At 37.3% G+C, this 17,613-nt stretch overlaps 1 protein-coding gene across 8 annotated transcripts in view; it reads left to right on the top strand.

The window, feature by feature from the left end:
* The first annotated feature begins 2,460 nt into the window (after positions 1–2,460).
* FOXP2 (forkhead box P2) overlaps positions 2,461–17,613 on the top strand; it is a 353,823-nt gene continuing 338,670 nt past the window's right edge. For all 8 annotated transcript variants that reach the window (XM_058654887.1, XM_058654886.1, XM_058654885.1 and 5 more), the window contains exon 1: positions 2,461–2,538. The gene's annotated coding sequence lies outside the window, so the exon portion shown is untranslated. The remainder of the gene's footprint in view (positions 2,539–17,613) is intronic.

The raw sequence follows: 17,613 nt of genomic DNA, 5'->3' as shown, positions 1-17,613 counted from the left end.
TCTTTTGAATTTGACAGCACGCTTGTAAGACCACACTTGCTATGCTGTCACTTTCTGTCATGATATTTTGCTCATTAAGCAAATTCAGAGTTCCCTGAAGATTCTTGGTGTTTTCTGGCATAAGACATTATACAAACTTTGCACAAGTTTATCATTCTAAGAGAGGTGTGATCAGCACGAGCAGTGGAGAATGAATAGTGGAGTTTCCTAAATAGTTTTGACTTTGTTTCATTTTTTGAAAAGATTTACTTGTTTTTTATTGAAAAGTCACATATTCAGAGAGGAGAGATAGGCAGAGGGAAGATCTTCCGTTCACTGCTTCACACTCCAAGCGGCCACAATGGCCGGAGCTGCACTGATCTGAAGCCAGGAGCCAGGAGCTTTCTGCCAGGTCTCCCATGCCAGTGCAGGGTCCCAAGGTTTTGGGCTGTCCTCCTCTGCTTTCCCAGGCCACAAGCAGGGAGCTGGCTGGGAAGTGGGGCTGCCAGGATTAGAACGGGCACCCATATGGGATCCCGGTGCGTTCAAGGCAAGGACTTTAGCCACTAGGCTACCGCACCAGGCCCAACTTTGTTTTATCTTAATACTTCTGATAAACTAAGACAATTATTTTACTGTGCTGAATACCTGAAGTTTTGTGGCACATCAGCAACATTTGGTTCGAGGTACAATACTGGTATTGGCTCTGAATCAATTTGACTATTTTACTTTTCATCTCCCACCCCACGAAGATTTTACTGGAGGAGATTTCTTTAGCTGAAAGATATCAACATTGCAGCCAATACAGTTTTGTCAATTTTTGTTTATGTTTGTCAAATCAGTGGTTAAAGACAGTATACTACCATAGTTTAAATGATCAGTGATCAGTGATTACGTTGGAATTTATTGTATGTGAGTGAAATTGACTTCCTTTCTTTTGATAATAGTTATTACCCATGCTTATATTCTTGCTAACTATGGCATTTTCTTGTATTGCTTCTTGAACTCTTTATTTAGTGGAGCATTAAGCTCTGACTGTAATGTAAATTAAAAAATATTATTGCAAAATTAAGAAAGAAAGGGAGGAAAGGCAGGGTGGGAGGAAGGGAAGGATCATTGTATTCCTAGCGTTGTATCTATAAGTCACATGAATTCTGTTACCTTGGCAGTAATATCAAATTAACATAAGAATTGATGAGAATTGCATAGTAGTAATTACCATGCATTTGCTTTGGCCCTGAACAACTAATGCATTAATAAATTCCTTAAATAACAAAATAAAATTTCTCTTCAAAAAAGTATTTAGAAAATACTTAAATAAAATTAATATAATGTCTAAACAATCAAAACTGATAGCCTATAATTTAAGTCACTGATTTCAGTGACCATGGTGGGTATTGGTAATGGAATGCTATGGGATTAGAGTCTCCATACAGCTTTATTTTTCAAAGATTTATTTTATTTTCATTATGAAGTCAGATATACAGAGAGGAGGAGAGACAGAGAGGAAGATCTTCTGTCCGATGATTCACTCCCCAAGTGAACACAACTGCTGGTGCTGTGCCGATCTGAAGCCAGGAGCCAGGAACTTCCTCTAGGTCTCCCACACGGGTGCAGGGTCCCAAGGCTTTGGGCTGTCCTTAACTGCTTTCCCAGGCCACGAGCAGGGAGCTGGATGGGAAGTGGAGCTGCCGGGATTAGAACCGGCGACCATATGGGATCCTGGTGCATTCAAGGCCAGGACTTTAGCTGCTGGGCCACACGCCAGGCCCCATACAGCTTTTTGAGTGCCCACTACTGATCAATTCAGTTGGTATGAGACAAAATTCAGTTACTATCCATATACTAAGTACCAGCATTTTATTACAGCTTCATTACACTTCACACATAGTCTCAGAAAAGTTTGAGTGACATATTTTCTGATTAAAAAGGAATGGACTAGAAAACAAAGAGGGACTAAATGGGAAGCAAGTCTGGAAGCTACAAATGAAAGTGAACACTAGCAAAATAACCCTTATCGTGTGATTATAAGGAGAAAGTGTCTGCACTCATTTAGTTAATTCTGGAAAGGCCTACTGAGATTATTAAATGGTACTGAAGAGACAGTTGAACTCACCCATGCTTTTCTGTTGGAGACTAGAACCATAAATAACTCTAATCTATACATTATAAAATGCAATCATCATGAAGTCTAAGCCTGTGAAGTCAATGAAAGAAAAGAAAATGAAATCGAGAAACACACCTTATGCTGTGTCCATGATCCCTTCTTGAACCAAGCATTGGATGTTAAGAGTTCTCTAAAGTGAAAGCCAGAAAAATATTCTGTAGACATTGGAAGAATCACACAGTAAGGAGCATGTCAACGATTCTCCTTATTTCAAGATGAATATGCTGTGTGTTCTATGAAGTCATTGCACTAACTGTGACATGAAGGTCACTGGTTATTTTCAAAGCCATGATAATTCTTTGTCTCGATTACAGAGCTACTCTAATGTGATGCTGGGGTTGAATTTCCCTGGAACTCCGTTTTAAGGTGATTCAAACGACTGGAAGAAGTAGGTAGGTGTTGATTTGACCATCCTTTGTTGTTCATTGTGCTTCCCGTTCCTTGTGTAACATGTGGTAAGTGGACCCAAGGGTTGAGAACATTCTGTCCGTGCACTGTGGAGGTATTTCAAGTATGGCAATAGGACAGTTGCTACTGTCCATGTGATGGGACTTAGCCTTTCACTACTTGCTGCTTTCTCTACCCACGCAGTTTGATCATACTTTTAAAAATCAGCATGAATACATTTTATTTGTTGAAAATTGTGGCTGATGGTACGACAGGCCTGTGATTACACAGCAGATGAAATTGTATTTTTACCAAAATTAGAGAGGAAGAAGAGGGATGGCACGAGAGGGGGCTGGAGGGAAGTCTGGTTATTTTCGTAGAATTGTGCCTGCGAAATACATGAAATATTTTTGTATTAGTAAAAGTTTAAAAAATTAGGTAAATATTTGTTAAATAAAAAATATAGATTGCAAATCAGCTCAAATGTCTATGGAGTTTAAATTTTGTTTTGAAATGCTGAAGTGATTAGCCATGACGATTCCTGGGAATATTTTGTTCTCGTGGTGCTGTTGTCATGTTGTGGTGCTCTTTCAGAATTGCTTCTTTAACCAAAGTAAGTCATAGTGAGGCTTTATGGGGAATGCTGGGGATTTGAAGAGAAAATGAAAAAAATGCTAGTGAAGTTTTTTTGTTTCTTTGAAGTTTCATTCTTACAGCTTTTTGCAACCCAGGAGTCAGCTGTTCAAAACGTATTTTCTTTTTAACGTTGCACATCTCTAAATATCATGATAGATTTGTTTGGTATTTTTAATATCCTATGTAAAAGTTGTCGAAGTCTGTTGTTTATATAAAGTTGATGTTGGCGTGTCACTGTTTAACTGCTATCCATCAAGTAGCATGTTCTAAGTATCCAAATCTATAGCAGTATCATAATAATTGTTTGAAGATGACTAAAAGAAATTTCAGGTAGAGCAGTTACGTTCCAAATCTTCTGATGGTTTACAACATCTCTTTACATTTATTCCCAAAGGGAGGGGAAGCTTTTTCCATGGCTTTGGAATTCTTTGCTAAAACATTCACCATGAGAGTAGAGAAGACCTCGTCAGCTGTTCTTTCTGCCCAAATTACTCTACCTCTCTGCACCACTTTATCAAGGTCAAGGCACTGGAGCTAAGAGGTTGTCTATATGCTTTAATGTAACAACATCCTTCCCAGATCATTTGATTTTCTATTTTGTCTTGATTTTTGGCCAGATTTATCATTTTCCAGATACACACACACATTCCCAATTTATTTAACATTTAAATTTCATCATAACATTTTGGCAATTTTTTGCTTATGTTTACTCTTTAAATAGCCTTATTTGATAAGTAAGGCTGACAATATTCTTTATTTAGTATGTGAAGAAAATAAAAGATAAATAATTAAAATGGTTTGGAAAAGTAATTTAGCTTGTAACTTTATAGTTAGCAATATGCAGTTGTGTGTTAGAACATATATGTGCTAGTAGCCAGCCTTATTTATTTTTTTGTTGAGCAGTAGGACAAATACTATGGTTAATGGTTATTTGATAAACTCCATCTTTGCAAATCCTTTTTATATTCAAGTTCTCATTTCTTGAGTAACCGTGCACTTATTTGAAGAATAGTAGAGGGAATTGATATTTATAACAAGCAGGATTACCTGACATTGAGCCATGGAATCATGAAAGAAATTATTTTTGAAAAATAAGAGATCTTTTTCTCAGAAGGGAACTTAATTGCGTTTAAAGTTAGTTCTCAGAATTGCTTCTTGAACTTGCTAAGTAGATTTTTTGCCAGTTATGTGCTTATGGTGGCAGGGTTTTGTGTTATGTTAAAATGAACACTCCTCACATATTGGTGTAAATAATGCACACACATAACACCAAAAGTTCATCCTGGTGGCAAAGCACACTGTGTAAAAGGACATATTTTTAGGAATTCACAGAGCTGTGACCTCTGAAGTTGGGTGTACTAGAGCATAGGGAGGATGATGGAATGGGAAAGACTTAGGAGTCATTGCAACGAGGTTTGCCATCCTTGTAGCTGTTCGTTAGCCCGATCATCCACCTGGCATCGTCTTCTGAAATTTTTGACTTCTTCTAGAGATGATAAAATAAAGGACCGGAGGTACTTACAGTTCAGCAAAATCCAGAGGCATTTTAAAGAAACAGTACATTTTCTTGTTTTCTCCTTCTTTTTCTTTTCTAACTAATGAATCTTACTATCTTCAGTTTGTTTAATCTTATCCTCATTTTTCTTTTTGTTTAAATAGCCCAGCCTGACCATTCTTCTAGAATGTTAACCAAAGTCTTTCATACAACTCAGAGTGGACAGTGTTTATTTATATAGCTTAGTGTGTAGTTGGGTGAGTCTCTGTGTGTCTCTGTGTGTGCGTGTGTATTTTTCTTCAAGATACAATTATTGTCAGAGTTTCCACTCCTAGAGCATTAAATCCAAATGAAGTATTTGTTTTTGTTATTTCAGTAGAGTATTGCATTTCATTCACAGAGGGGTAGAGGATTTCTCTAAGTTTAACAACTACTCATTACGGATGAAACATCGTCATGAAAAACCATTTGCTCTGTTTTCAAGTCACTGAGAACTGGCTGGACTATTTGGGGGGCTGGTTTGGCAGAGGGAACCCTGGCTCCGAAATTCCGATAGAAAGCACGTTGATGCTCCGCTAGCAGGGGCAGAGTGAGGAAGTCAAAAAATGGGGAAGTCTCAGCTTGAGAATTAGATGACCTGGATTTCTACGCTGATCCCCAAAACAAATCTGCCAGACAGGAGACTTGGGGCGAGTCAGACATGTTCTCCAACCATTGATTTTTCAACTTAGAACAGAGAAATAGCAATGCCTATTTCATAGAGTTGATCAGAGGACTAAATGTGTGCCGTTACTTAAGACACATAATAAACATTAAAGGAAATGTTGGTAGATTTTTTCCCTAATATATTATTTCCTGATTTATTATAATATTTGTATTTCCTGTTGTATTAGTTGCAAAGCTGACAGTGTCATTCGGGTTATGGGGCAGATATTCTGCGTCGCTTTCTAGTGTTGGTCCAATCATGAGTCTTTAAAAAAGACTGAGTTAACACTGTTAAGACTGAATGAACACTGTTCATTCCGGCTGCTGTAACAATTATTACAGACTGAGGGGCTTATGAACAACAGAAACTTTTGTCAGTAATGGAGGCTGGGAATCCCACGATTGGAGATGCTGCCAGCATGGTCAGGTTCTGCCAGACTGGCAACTTATTTCCAGGTGCTCACACAGCAGAGAGAGGACAAGAGGCACGATTCCAGCAAGAGGCTTCACTCTCAGGACCGAACTACCTCCCACGGACTTCCATCCATTAGGCATTTTGATGTATGAATTTCGAGCTAACACAACCACTCATCCATTTCCTTAGAAAAATGTGTTCCCTGTGTTTTGACTGCCTTGGGTATTAGTTTTCTTTTGCTGTGTGACACGTTACTGTACATTTGAAAGTTTAAAACAACATATATGTATTTATTCTCTCAGAGTTTCCATGAGTCAGGAGTGCACATATGGCTTAACTTAATGTCTTCAAGACCTGCTTTTTTTTTGTTGTTGTTGTTTCAGATTCAAAATGCTCTTCCGATTTTGCTGGATTTTGCCTGGGTTTAGTTAGTTAAGGGACTGGGATTGTCAGCTACTAAGGACCATCCATATTGCATTTTCAAAACACTTTACAGGGCCTGGCGCAATAGCCTAGCAGCTAAATTTTTTGCCTTGCACATGCCAGAATCCCATATGGGCACCGGTTCATTTCTCGGCAGCCCTGCTCCCCATCCAGCTCCCTGCTTGTTTTGTGCCTGGGCAGGCAATGGAGGAATGGCCCAAAGCCTTGGGACCCTGCAACTCCACGGAAGACCCAGAAGAAGCTCCTGGCTCCTGGCTTCGGATCAGCTTAGCCCCAACCATTGTGGCCACTTGGGGAGTGAACTCGGAGACAGAAGATCTTCCTCACTGTCTCTTCTCTCTGTATATCTGACTATCCAATAAAAAATAAATCTTTAAAAGAAAGAAAAAGAAGACAGAGCTCACAGCATGTCAGCATAATGGAGCTGTATTAATACAGATATATGTAAAGTGTGCATTTATATATTAGCATTATCGTTATGGTGACACCCCATAGCTATGACCACATTCTGTTGGTTAGAAACCAGTCACAGGTCCCTCCAACACTGAAGGGGAAGCAGTCAACACGAGGACAACCCTAAGGTCTCTCTACCACAGCATAATAAACATTATACTTTAAAATTCATGTATTACTGTAAATTATTATACACTCATTATATTCAATTAAAATGAAATGAAGTGCTATGAGTAATTATAAGATTTTTTTTCAGATAGAATTATAAGATTTTTTTTTCAGATAGTTAGGCCTACAGTATAACTATTCTCTCTTGCCTAAAATTTGCCCATTATTTTAGAATGTTTTAAAAACCATGATGCTCACTACAGGCTATGCTGATATTTAATATGCCCCCAAATCTGACAAAATCCTAATGTCCAACCTTCTCCCCCATATGTTAAAATGCCTTGAACTCATGTGTGCGTCTTGTCGATGCATATGCCATTGTGTGTTTTTCCCTTTCTGCATCTCCTAAAGGCACGTTTGAAAATGTTCCTTCTGTTCCGCTCGTCTTGTTTCTTCCCTTTCTTTTTTAGCCACCCCAGCACTCACATCCAGTGTACTCAGTATGATGTTATACATACATGAATAGAGTCGTTTGTCTCATTTCCCTGCTACCTAAAGATATCGGCAGTGCATGTTATCTGGATGCCATCTGTAGGTGACCTGAAACTTGGCCTGTGATAGTAATGGCATCTTAGGACATCTTAAGTATCTTGAAAAAATTCACTACACTTACGATTTTTTTTTTTTCACTTAGAACACTGGCCACTCAAACACTACTCATTCTGAGAGTCGAGTCTCAAAGGAGTTCTTTATAAACTAACTTACTTTTATATCAACTCTGTAGTATAAGGTGTACCACACACACACCTACCAAAAAAAAACCCCTTATGTTACTTGTAAGAATTCATTAAAATTACACATTTGGAAATGAGTGCATAGGGGAAGAACGAGCATCGCTGGCGTCTCGCGAGAGGGCTCCAAGATGCTCCTGACTCCCGTGGTCTTGTTTTCACACCTTTGTGTTTTTCCCTCCAGTATACGACAGGGCTAGTCTGTGACCAGTAGAGTACGGCACCAGGAAGTTACGCTGCTTTTCCAACTAGGACAAAGCAGATTATGATAGCGGTTTCGAGTTCCTTCGCTCTCATTTATCCTTTTCCCACAGTGACTTACTTTTGGGGAAGGTTAATTACCGTGAAGAGACATGTAGAATGAGGACTAAGCTTTTTAGCCAAAAGCTAGGGAGGAACTTGCAAAGTTCTTGCAACTTCTTTAAGAAATGTGAGAATAAACCACTATTGGAACCCAGTTCTCAGTAACTTCTGTGAGATGTTTGTGTTTGTTCTTACTTTTTTTTTTTTAATGTTTTTGCTCTTTCTTTTTTTTTAAATGTTATTTTTGATGATGTTTGCATAGTTGATTAGGATGGGAAGGATCAAAGCTTAGTGGAAAATGGATGAGACCATTGTTTCCAAATGTTGTTTTACTTCTTCCTGTATATGGGAGAAAGGGAGAGATAAGGGGAGAAGCCACACCCAGTCTCCATCCAACTCAGTACCCAGGGATGGCGAGTGGCCACCTGATGGCATCCCAGGGTCCCCGTTGTGGAGCATGTTCTGAGAATTCTGTTCAAGTGGTATCTCTAGTTCTGCAATGCTGTTGCTCTTGCAGATCCAAGATGAGGAAATCCCTCCATGGTCCATTGGCTGACATAGTCTACCATAGAATTTCCATTTGCCCAGAAATTTGTTGTCAAACTTTGCTCTTATGATGTGATGATAGTGTCTACATTATATTAAAAGTAAGAACAAGGAAGCAGAAACTTGCACATATAAAAAAAAAAAAAGACCTTGCACTGGTAATTTGTATTTTGTGGCTTGGAGATATCCACCAGTAATTTTTTATACCATTATACAAAATAGCAAAATATGGATTTAACTGGCCTGCTTTTCAATTCAACTGAACATTAAGTACCTTTTTAATGGTCTGATTTGCTGGGAAGAGCACCATTACAATAATCTGCTTTTTACAGCCCATATCAAGTATGAACTGGCATCACTTATTACAAAGTTTGTGCTTTGGGAGACATTTTCACAGCCTCTAACAGTACTATCCCACATTTCTTGGAATTAGACTTTAATGATATCATTTTCCAAAATGAGTTGTTGCTCAAACGTACTGATTGTTTTGTGGTTAAAATCTAATCCAGCAGCTATATTTAAAATATCATATAAATTTGTAAGGGAAGGTCCATTGGAAGTACGATTACATTAGTAGTTGTATGAAAATGCAATAGACTTGATGCCATGCAGCTTGATGTTTTTCAGTTTTTTTCCCCCTAAGTGATATCCAAGGGGGACTGTGAAGCCTCCTTTTTAACTGTTGGCAACTCTGGTTTTTACTGCCGTCTGTCGGTGTCATGTAGAATGAAGTTCTCTCTTTAGCTGTTAGCCTTATTAAGGAGCTCTTCTTGTATTGAGCTTGGCACCTGGTATTGTGTAAGCAAGGCAAGTGAGAGCCTGGGGAGAACTTGCTTTCTCTTCTCTGTGGCTTTATTAGGCCTGGCTCACATTTTTACCATCGCCGTGCCTTATTCCAACTTTCCAGCTGCAACCCACAGCACAGTAGGGCTAATATAGATTGACGCCTTTGCCTGAAGACCGATTGAAACCTGTGTCTCCGAGATGCTAATGCTCACTGAACCATTTTATTGAAGATAAAGTAAATAAAATAGATTGCCAGACGAGAATTCTCAGAAATCAAATGGAATGATTTGGCAGGTTTAAGCCTATGAAGAAGGTAAAGCAATGAAACAGAATACTTTTTTTGTTCCGTATATCAGGGGATAAATATTCCTGTTCGGTTCACCTAAAATGCTCATTTTTGTCAATACAATTAAGTGCTAACTGGAACTCTCAACTGCTATGTTAGTTTTGGTATTAAAAATGGCCCTGTGCAAGAAAGCATTGTAAGTTAAAAAAAACTTTTGAGATTGAAATATTTTGATGATTTTTTTCCTTTGTCTTTTTGTGACACTCGAGCACATGGATCAGCGGTTTCACAGAATTTAATAAACAACACCAATGAATGGATTTGCCAAAGTGTACTCTAGAATTTTAAGGCTGGAAAATAACAGCAACCTGATCCTACTAAGAAATACTCCTGATGTAGTGAGGTTTTCATTCATCGGTCAAGATTTTGTGTTGACAAAGAACAGTCTTTTCTTTAATCATAAGGAGTTGTTTTTGTTTGTTTGATAAAAAAAAAGTGTTAGGTTTATTCTAAGTATATCCCCTAAGAGTGACCCTAGCATGTTGAATAATATTATGGGGTGGGGATACATTTTTATTTCTGCCAAGGGTCATTTGGATATTCATTCCATCATTCCAGGCTGTTCAGTTACCAACCTTCATATTACACTGCCTGCGATGACTACGGCAAAGCTAAACGAGAGGATCTCAGGAGTACTCCCTAGCCAAGAACCCTGACTCTCCCACCCCTACAACGTAGAGCAGTATCATATGGTACCACATTAACAACATTTACAGACTTATACAATACAATGATTGGAGTATTTGAAAGAAAATGTCTTGAAAGCCTGATGCACAGGTTTAAAAACTCGTATTTGCCTGGGTAAACTTTAAAACAATGCGGTAATTTTTGTTAGAAAATTTCTGAACTCGGTATTTAAATTCAAACTTTCTCTTCAGTGTTATGGAATTCCATCGCATTAATCATTTGCTGTATAATTTCTCCTTATGGTTTCTCTGAATTCAAGGCAAATTCAGTTCATATTTTTAATTTATGTTTTAAATTTTTTCTATATATCTTACTCAATTGTTTCTTGGGTAATGATTTATATTTGCTTTTTAAGTTATTTCCACTAAATACATTTTGTATTTTAAGAGTCTGCTAGCCCCATAGCTGTTTTTTGTTCTAGTGACTTCCTGTGTCATTAGATGCGAAGCATACATTACATATTTGCTTGAACAAAAGTCATCTTAAATAATCTTTGACACTATTTTCTGTCCTTTAAAGTAACGGTGCCACTGGTGAGGATGGAGAGGGATGGCATTGGGAGAGGGTGGGGAGCAGGAAGCCTGTGCCCTGCCCCATGTGACCATGGCGGGTGGGGAAGAGTCTGGGCTGAGCTGCAGGTGGGGGAAGGCTCACCTTTGACTTTTCCTTCTCTCTCCTTACTCCTGTTTCTGCTTTGCTTTGTGCTGAATTCTTGCTTTCAGAATTGGCTATTATTTCTTTACATCCTTCGTTTGAGGATATTGATTTTTGGTTTGTTTGCCATTATTGTCTGATCTCCTAGGACCACGTCTGTAGGTAATAATAATGATAGTGATCATAGTAATAATAATAACAATAATAATAGCTGGCATGGATTTAGTGCCAGGTAATCTCAGTAATCTAGCAGCATTAACTTAACACTCATAATGTACGAACTAAATACTAGGAGATAGAAACTACTGTTATCCCCATTTTACACATATAGGAATTTGGGCGATATTCTGCAATATGTATGGCAGCACTTGCCTGAAACTGAGGCAGTTTGGCTCCCAAAGGCCTCTAGGTGTGCTCCTACCTGGGGTCATTGAAATCCCTTCTCTCTATGTGACTCTGTTGAACACACAGGCATTTAAGCAAAAGGAAGTTTTTGTTGCATTCAGTACTCTGCGTATTAACTGCTTGAAGGCTAGCATGGTTTGCATGTGTTAATTACTTATTTGAAATATATTTAAAATAAATCACTCCTCAAAAAGAAAAATATAGGGTAAAACAAGCTAACAGTTTGCAACTCATGAAGCTTGCTTATGTCATTAGTAATGATGACTTGTATTTTGCGTTTCAATCAACTACTGTCTGAATACTGCATTCTAAAAGTATTTTATTTTTTGCTGTAAGTTCAGCAGTTGTCTCATGTATTATAAAAGTACTAGCACTCAACTCTCTTAACACATAGATTTTTCAGTTCAGATTTGTTTTAAATGCAAATCCATTTTAGAGGGAGCAAGACATAGATGGAGAAGCAGGCGGAGAGACAGAAAGAGATCTTCCATCTGCTGGTTTTCTCCCCAGATGCCCACAACAGTACTTACCCAGGCAAAAGCCAAGCGTGTGGATGGGGAACCAGGTCATAACCTCCCACGTGGGTGGCAAGAAGCTGGTCAACAGAATCATCATTTACTGCCTTCCTATGTGTGCGTTACCAAGAAGCAGGATTCGGTAGCCGACCAGGGAATCAAACCCAGGCTCCCTTATGTAGGCTGCAGGCATCCTAAGTGCATCTTCAGGGCCACACCAAATGCTCACCACTCGAACTCAGCTTTGCACCTTCCAAAGTAGAGACCTTTTGTTAGAGAACTGTATAATGTGTCATCCAGATGCTCTTGAGAGTAAAAATAACAACAACAAAGTTTTGTTAGCATTGACAACAGACAGAGGGTTCACTTTGGGACTGTCCTGGTAAAAATGCCTGGACATAAGACTGTTGTTTATCATTCCAACATCCTTTCTTTTTCTTTGCTGGCAACTCCTTGACAATGCTGTGATACACCTTACATAAAGCACGCTTCATGGGAAAACAATGCCTTCTTCAGTTCCAGGGGTTGACGTTTGACTAGTCCAAGCCTTTAATAATAATTCTAGACCCTTGTCACTTAGTTATCATTTTATTCTTTTAAGATAGTATCTCCCTTAAACATATATTAATACATTTATTATTAAACGAATTTATTGCTCCTACGGCTTTCCCTACTATTTTGGCTGACTGGCATGCAAACTTTCTACCATTTAATCTGTTTTTATTTAGAACATTTTGTCACATGAAAAAAACTGTTTTTGACCGATAAAGCTCATTTTAGTCCATATTTGAGGAGTTGGACCCTACTCTAACTTTGACTCTTCAGGAAGCTGTGTTTGGGTAATGCAGGGTAGGTTTAAGGAAAAGCACGTAAGAGCTCAATAAGCAAACCGGATGGCAGTTTCCCTCCAGAAATTTTAAAAGGTGATAGAAGGATTGGAAGCCTGGACTCCTGTGTCTTTTGTCTTCAAGTTAAGCAGATCTACTGATTACTTGGTGGCCATTTATACTTTCAGGTTGGTAGAATAACTCGTTGAAATCTCTGTGGCATTTTATTGCAGGAAGATTTCTAATTCTGCCAGCACACAAAACTTCATTTTTGGTGAGATTTTGAGATGGAGTAGAAGAGAGGCAAAGACTGTCATTTGTTTTTTGACTTGAAATAGCTGTTTTCTTCTTGTTCAAATTGCTGTTGCTCTATTACAAACTAGACATAAATATAAATACGTTCCATATTGCCTTATATTGAAAATTAGGAATCAACTTTATAATAATAGGAAAGAAAATTAGTTAAGTGAATTTTAGTTTAAATAACACATTGAGAATAATCCAGATTACAGAATGTTATTTCAAAATGTTTTATTTAAAAAGTATACTTATAGGAGGAAACCTATTTCAAGCTTGAATTTTGTCAGTGATTATTTGAGTGGATAGAGGCATGTAAGTTTTTTTTTAATATTACAGTTACTGAGTTTCCCAAAGCATTTAAACTTTGTTTATTGATTATTTGCATTTTTTCCTGAATTAAACATGAGTAAAACAAAATTTAAAGATTCTTAACTTCTCAACCACTGGGAATTCTTTGATTGGTACATAATTTGCTACTTTCTGCAATTAACCAGTTGCCCTGATGAGTAAACATTCTTAATAAAAGGGATTTCCACTGAAAATTTAATATCAATGAAGACAATGACATGGAGCTTGTGGATTAGCAGCCCTTAGAAAATGGAAACTTATATGTAAGGGTTTTTTACTTGCTACAGATACACTTTTGAAAATACTTAAATTTTAGCTCTTAATTGGCTTATCTTTTTTTTTTATTTTTTTAATTTTTTTTATTACAAGGTCAGATATACTGAGAGGAGGAGAGACAGAGAGGAAGTAGAGCTGCCGGGATTAGAACCAGCAGTCATATGGGATCAAGGCGAGGACCTTAGCCACTAGGCCACACTGCCAAGCCCAATTGGCTTATCTTTTACAGTGGTCCTTTCACATTTTGTGAGATAATTCATAATTAATCCTGGAAACAAACTGATCAGGCCAAGTGCTTCATAACCTTATGAGACACAAATTCAATTTTTAAACGACTATTTTATCATTACAGCTTTACTAGTATGAAAAGATATTCTTGGATACATATGTTTAGATATATATTTGCAAAAATCAAAGTAATATAAATTTAAAATGATCATAATTGAATTAGAAAATTCTGTGAAGTGGTTATATAATTTTCCTATTTGTAATGATAATCAGAAATAAATTACTTAAAAAATTCATCCATAAAACATAAAAACTTTTTTTTTGAAATTTTTAAAATAAGACAATTTGGAACAAATGAATATTGATTTGATATACAGTATCATAGATTCCTGACAAATTCACTGTATATTCAAAATATGGAAATACTTTGGATTTCATATGTAAAGTAAGGCAATATCTAGTCATGAGTCTTTTTTTTTCAGTTCTAGAAAAAGTCTTGCAAGATATTTTAACATTTTTCATAGTTATGGAACGGCAGCATACCCAACTTCAGTACACACATGCTAACACTCTGCTGGATAATATTGTAACCAACAATTCACAGATTTCCAAATTCCCCTTAAAATGTGGATAAGTTCATTTGAAAAGTTGTTTTTCATGTTGGAAGACGTTAGTTCTTCCTTATAAAAGCTGTAAAATTGGACAAGTCTGTTTTCTTTATGAAGTTCAGATCTGTGATTTGTTGATGGAAATGATTTAAATGAAAAATGCATTTTCCACTAGACTTCTATATTGCCTTTTAACGTAAAGTATAACATTTTCTAACTTTATCAAATAAAGTCTCCTAAATGGCTGGTGTAATTTGGAGGGCTCTTCTATGAATATCTGTTCAGAAGGATTAACTATCATGCAACTCCATTGTATCTCGAGGGCTGGTCAACATTTCAAAGAATAAGTGTTTCCCCTGACCTCTGGAATCGACCTTGATATAAATTCTCTGTGGTCTTTTGCCTTATTGTTTAGTTGGTGCAAGGGTGGTACTTAAACTTTTGGGATTATCACCCTTATCTACATGCCGCTCTTGGGTGTAAGCATTAGTCCTTGCTGAGATACAAAGTACAAGGCACTCTGACCTTGAGGATCAGCTGGAGTCAACCCATGATTTGCTCTTAGTGAATTTATGTTATGATTGTACTTATCATCATGAATACTTCAAGGTGTTTATTGACTGTTGTCTGCAGTTCCATATTTTGATGTTTGCCAACTGATTCAGATGCTCTTTAAGAATTTCTGTTCTATTTTAATTGCTGGTAGGTCATGCGTTTGCCCATATACAAAACATGAATCATTCAGAAAAGTGACAGAATGTGTCTTTATAATCATGGGATTTGAAATTTGGATGGCAAAGCCATGTTGGGTTTTAGAAATTCATACATGTGTACAAATGCTCATTTATGTAGTGTAAACTTAATGGAAATTCCTACTTGCCAGAAACTAATCAATGCAAAAGATATTTTAAGATAGAAATTCATCTCATGACAAACTTCGAGTAAGTACTAGCATTTATTCCATTTTAAAATAAAGAAGCAGGAATATAGTTAATAATTAGTACATGTATTGTTTTAGCCAAGCCAGTGTGCTTCTAGACATCCTGCTTTCCATACAAATGTAACTCTACAATGCTCCAAATATTTATGCATCTCCCGGACTGTTGAGTGAAAGTATAACCTGTGACTGTTTTTTGGCCAACAGAACATGACAGAGGTGTAAGAGCAGTAAGAGCCTCCTTTGGCCGACTAGAGGGAGAGCTTATTCTTCCGGATTTGAAGAAGCACGCTGCCTGGTTTTGAAAGGGCGTGTGAGGTGGCCGCATGGCATTGTGGAGAGCCTCTGCAAAGCTGTGATAGCCCCCAACCTAGATCACAACCTGGAGATCTCAGGCCGGCCGCTTCGTGGATTATTTCTTACAGCAGCAACATGAGTTTGTGAGAGGACCTGGAGCTTAAAAAATAGATTAATCCCAGGGCATGACAGTTAAAAACCAGTCTAGATGCCTGTGTCCCACATCAGAGTTGCTAGGTTTGATATTGTATCAGCCTGGCAGTGTAGCCTTGGGAAGTCCCAAGTAATGATTCAAGTAATTGGATTGCTACTGTCCATACTTGAGATTCTGGCGCCCAGCTTGATTTGGTCCAGCTGTTGCCATTGAGGGCTTGTAGTAGAATGAGCCAGCCTGTCTGTCTCATTCTCTGTCCCTGTGCCTCCTTAATTATCAAATCAATATGTATGTTCAAAGAAGGAAGACAGGCTACAGCTATAGTTGTAGCTTTGTGAGAACCTAAGATGATGACCCAACCAAGCAGTACTAGGGCAACAGAGTTGCAAAGATTGTGCGATAACAGTGATAAGTTCTTTAAAGTGCTGTATCTATGGTAATTTTGCTAGAAGGAAGTAATTTTGTTATTCTGCAGTAGGCAACTAATATGATTTTGAATCCTTGAAATAAAATCCCATATTATTAAGTAAGTAATTGTCATAAATAATGTGTAACATGAAATGATTTTTGAAGAAGAGAGTTAAACTGTTTAGAATTTTGAGTGTACCTGATCTTAAAAATCCTATCCACAAGTAAGAAAGTATGATTGAAGGCAACAACAGTAGTTCCATTTGAGAAAAATTTAGGACATGTTTTAGATAGAAGATTATTTTAGAGGTTTTTTTAAAATGTTTTAGAGGACATATCAACTACTAAAATGAATGTAAAAGTCAGTGTGAAATAATAGTAAAAAGTTTGACAAAAACACTGGAGCAGAGAATGACTTACATAGAAGTGTTTGTCTTTAATCTTCTCTAGTAACCATTGTCCTTATCTCTTTGTGCCTTCGTTTTATCCCTCTCTTTTTCCCCTCCTTCCTTTTGCTCTGTATTTTCATGGTAGTACAGTGCTTTAGTAACAATTGCAAGTTTAACATTCTGATATTTAAGCACATTATGGAATTGTGGGTATGGACAAAGAGAAAATCTAGTCTATTGTCGCGGCATATTGACTGTTTCACTGGGATTCATCCATTTCCTCAGGAGTAGAGATGCCTACTGCAACATGACTTCACCTTCCGGTATTCTGGTCTTCGTTATATGGTACATTTTTGAGGAACTATGTATATAGTTGTTGACCTATGTGTTTACTTGTTTTGTATTTGCATGAATGTTGCCTTAAATCAGAGCGAACATATGATATTTGTCCTTTTTGGATTGGGTAATTTCACTGAGCATAATGGTCTCTGAATGGGACTGTTTCGTTGCAAATGGCAGGATTTCATTCTTTTAAGTAAATTATATTTTGTATAATGATTACATGGTGGATCAGGGTGGGAAGTACTGAAGTTTGGGGAAAATTGGGTGTACTCATTTCTTCCAAATTTGCTATTTCTTTTTGTTGTTTCTGGGGGGAAGGGAGAGACAGAAGGGAAGCCACTCACTACTTTCCACACATCCTGTGTAGTACTATTATATGCAATAGATGTATCACATTGCACTTTCAATCACAGTGCTTTGGATAACCGATGAATTTATTTAAATAGTTGTATTGTCATTTGAAAACTTTGTGACCCATCATGATCAATAATTTGTAAAATAAACTAGTTTCAGTCAGAGTATATAAAAGTAGGACATCAACAGCATAATTCTATGTTTCACCAAAGAGGAAACAGAAAATATTTTATTCAGTATTCAGTAGTTCACATCTTATATCTGTAGGTTTTATGATGTATGTTTCCAGTTCCTTTATAAAACTGTTTAATAATTTTTAAATG

The sequence above is a fragment of the Ochotona princeps genome, chromosome 25, assembly GCF_030435755.1.
Source record: "Ochotona princeps isolate mOchPri1 chromosome 25, mOchPri1.hap1, whole genome shotgun sequence".
In the NCBI taxonomy this organism is placed as follows: domain Eukaryota; kingdom Metazoa; phylum Chordata; class Mammalia; order Lagomorpha; family Ochotonidae; genus Ochotona; species Ochotona princeps.
Note: the sequence above shows the minus strand (reverse complement) of the source record. Positions and strands in the feature narration are given on the sequence as shown.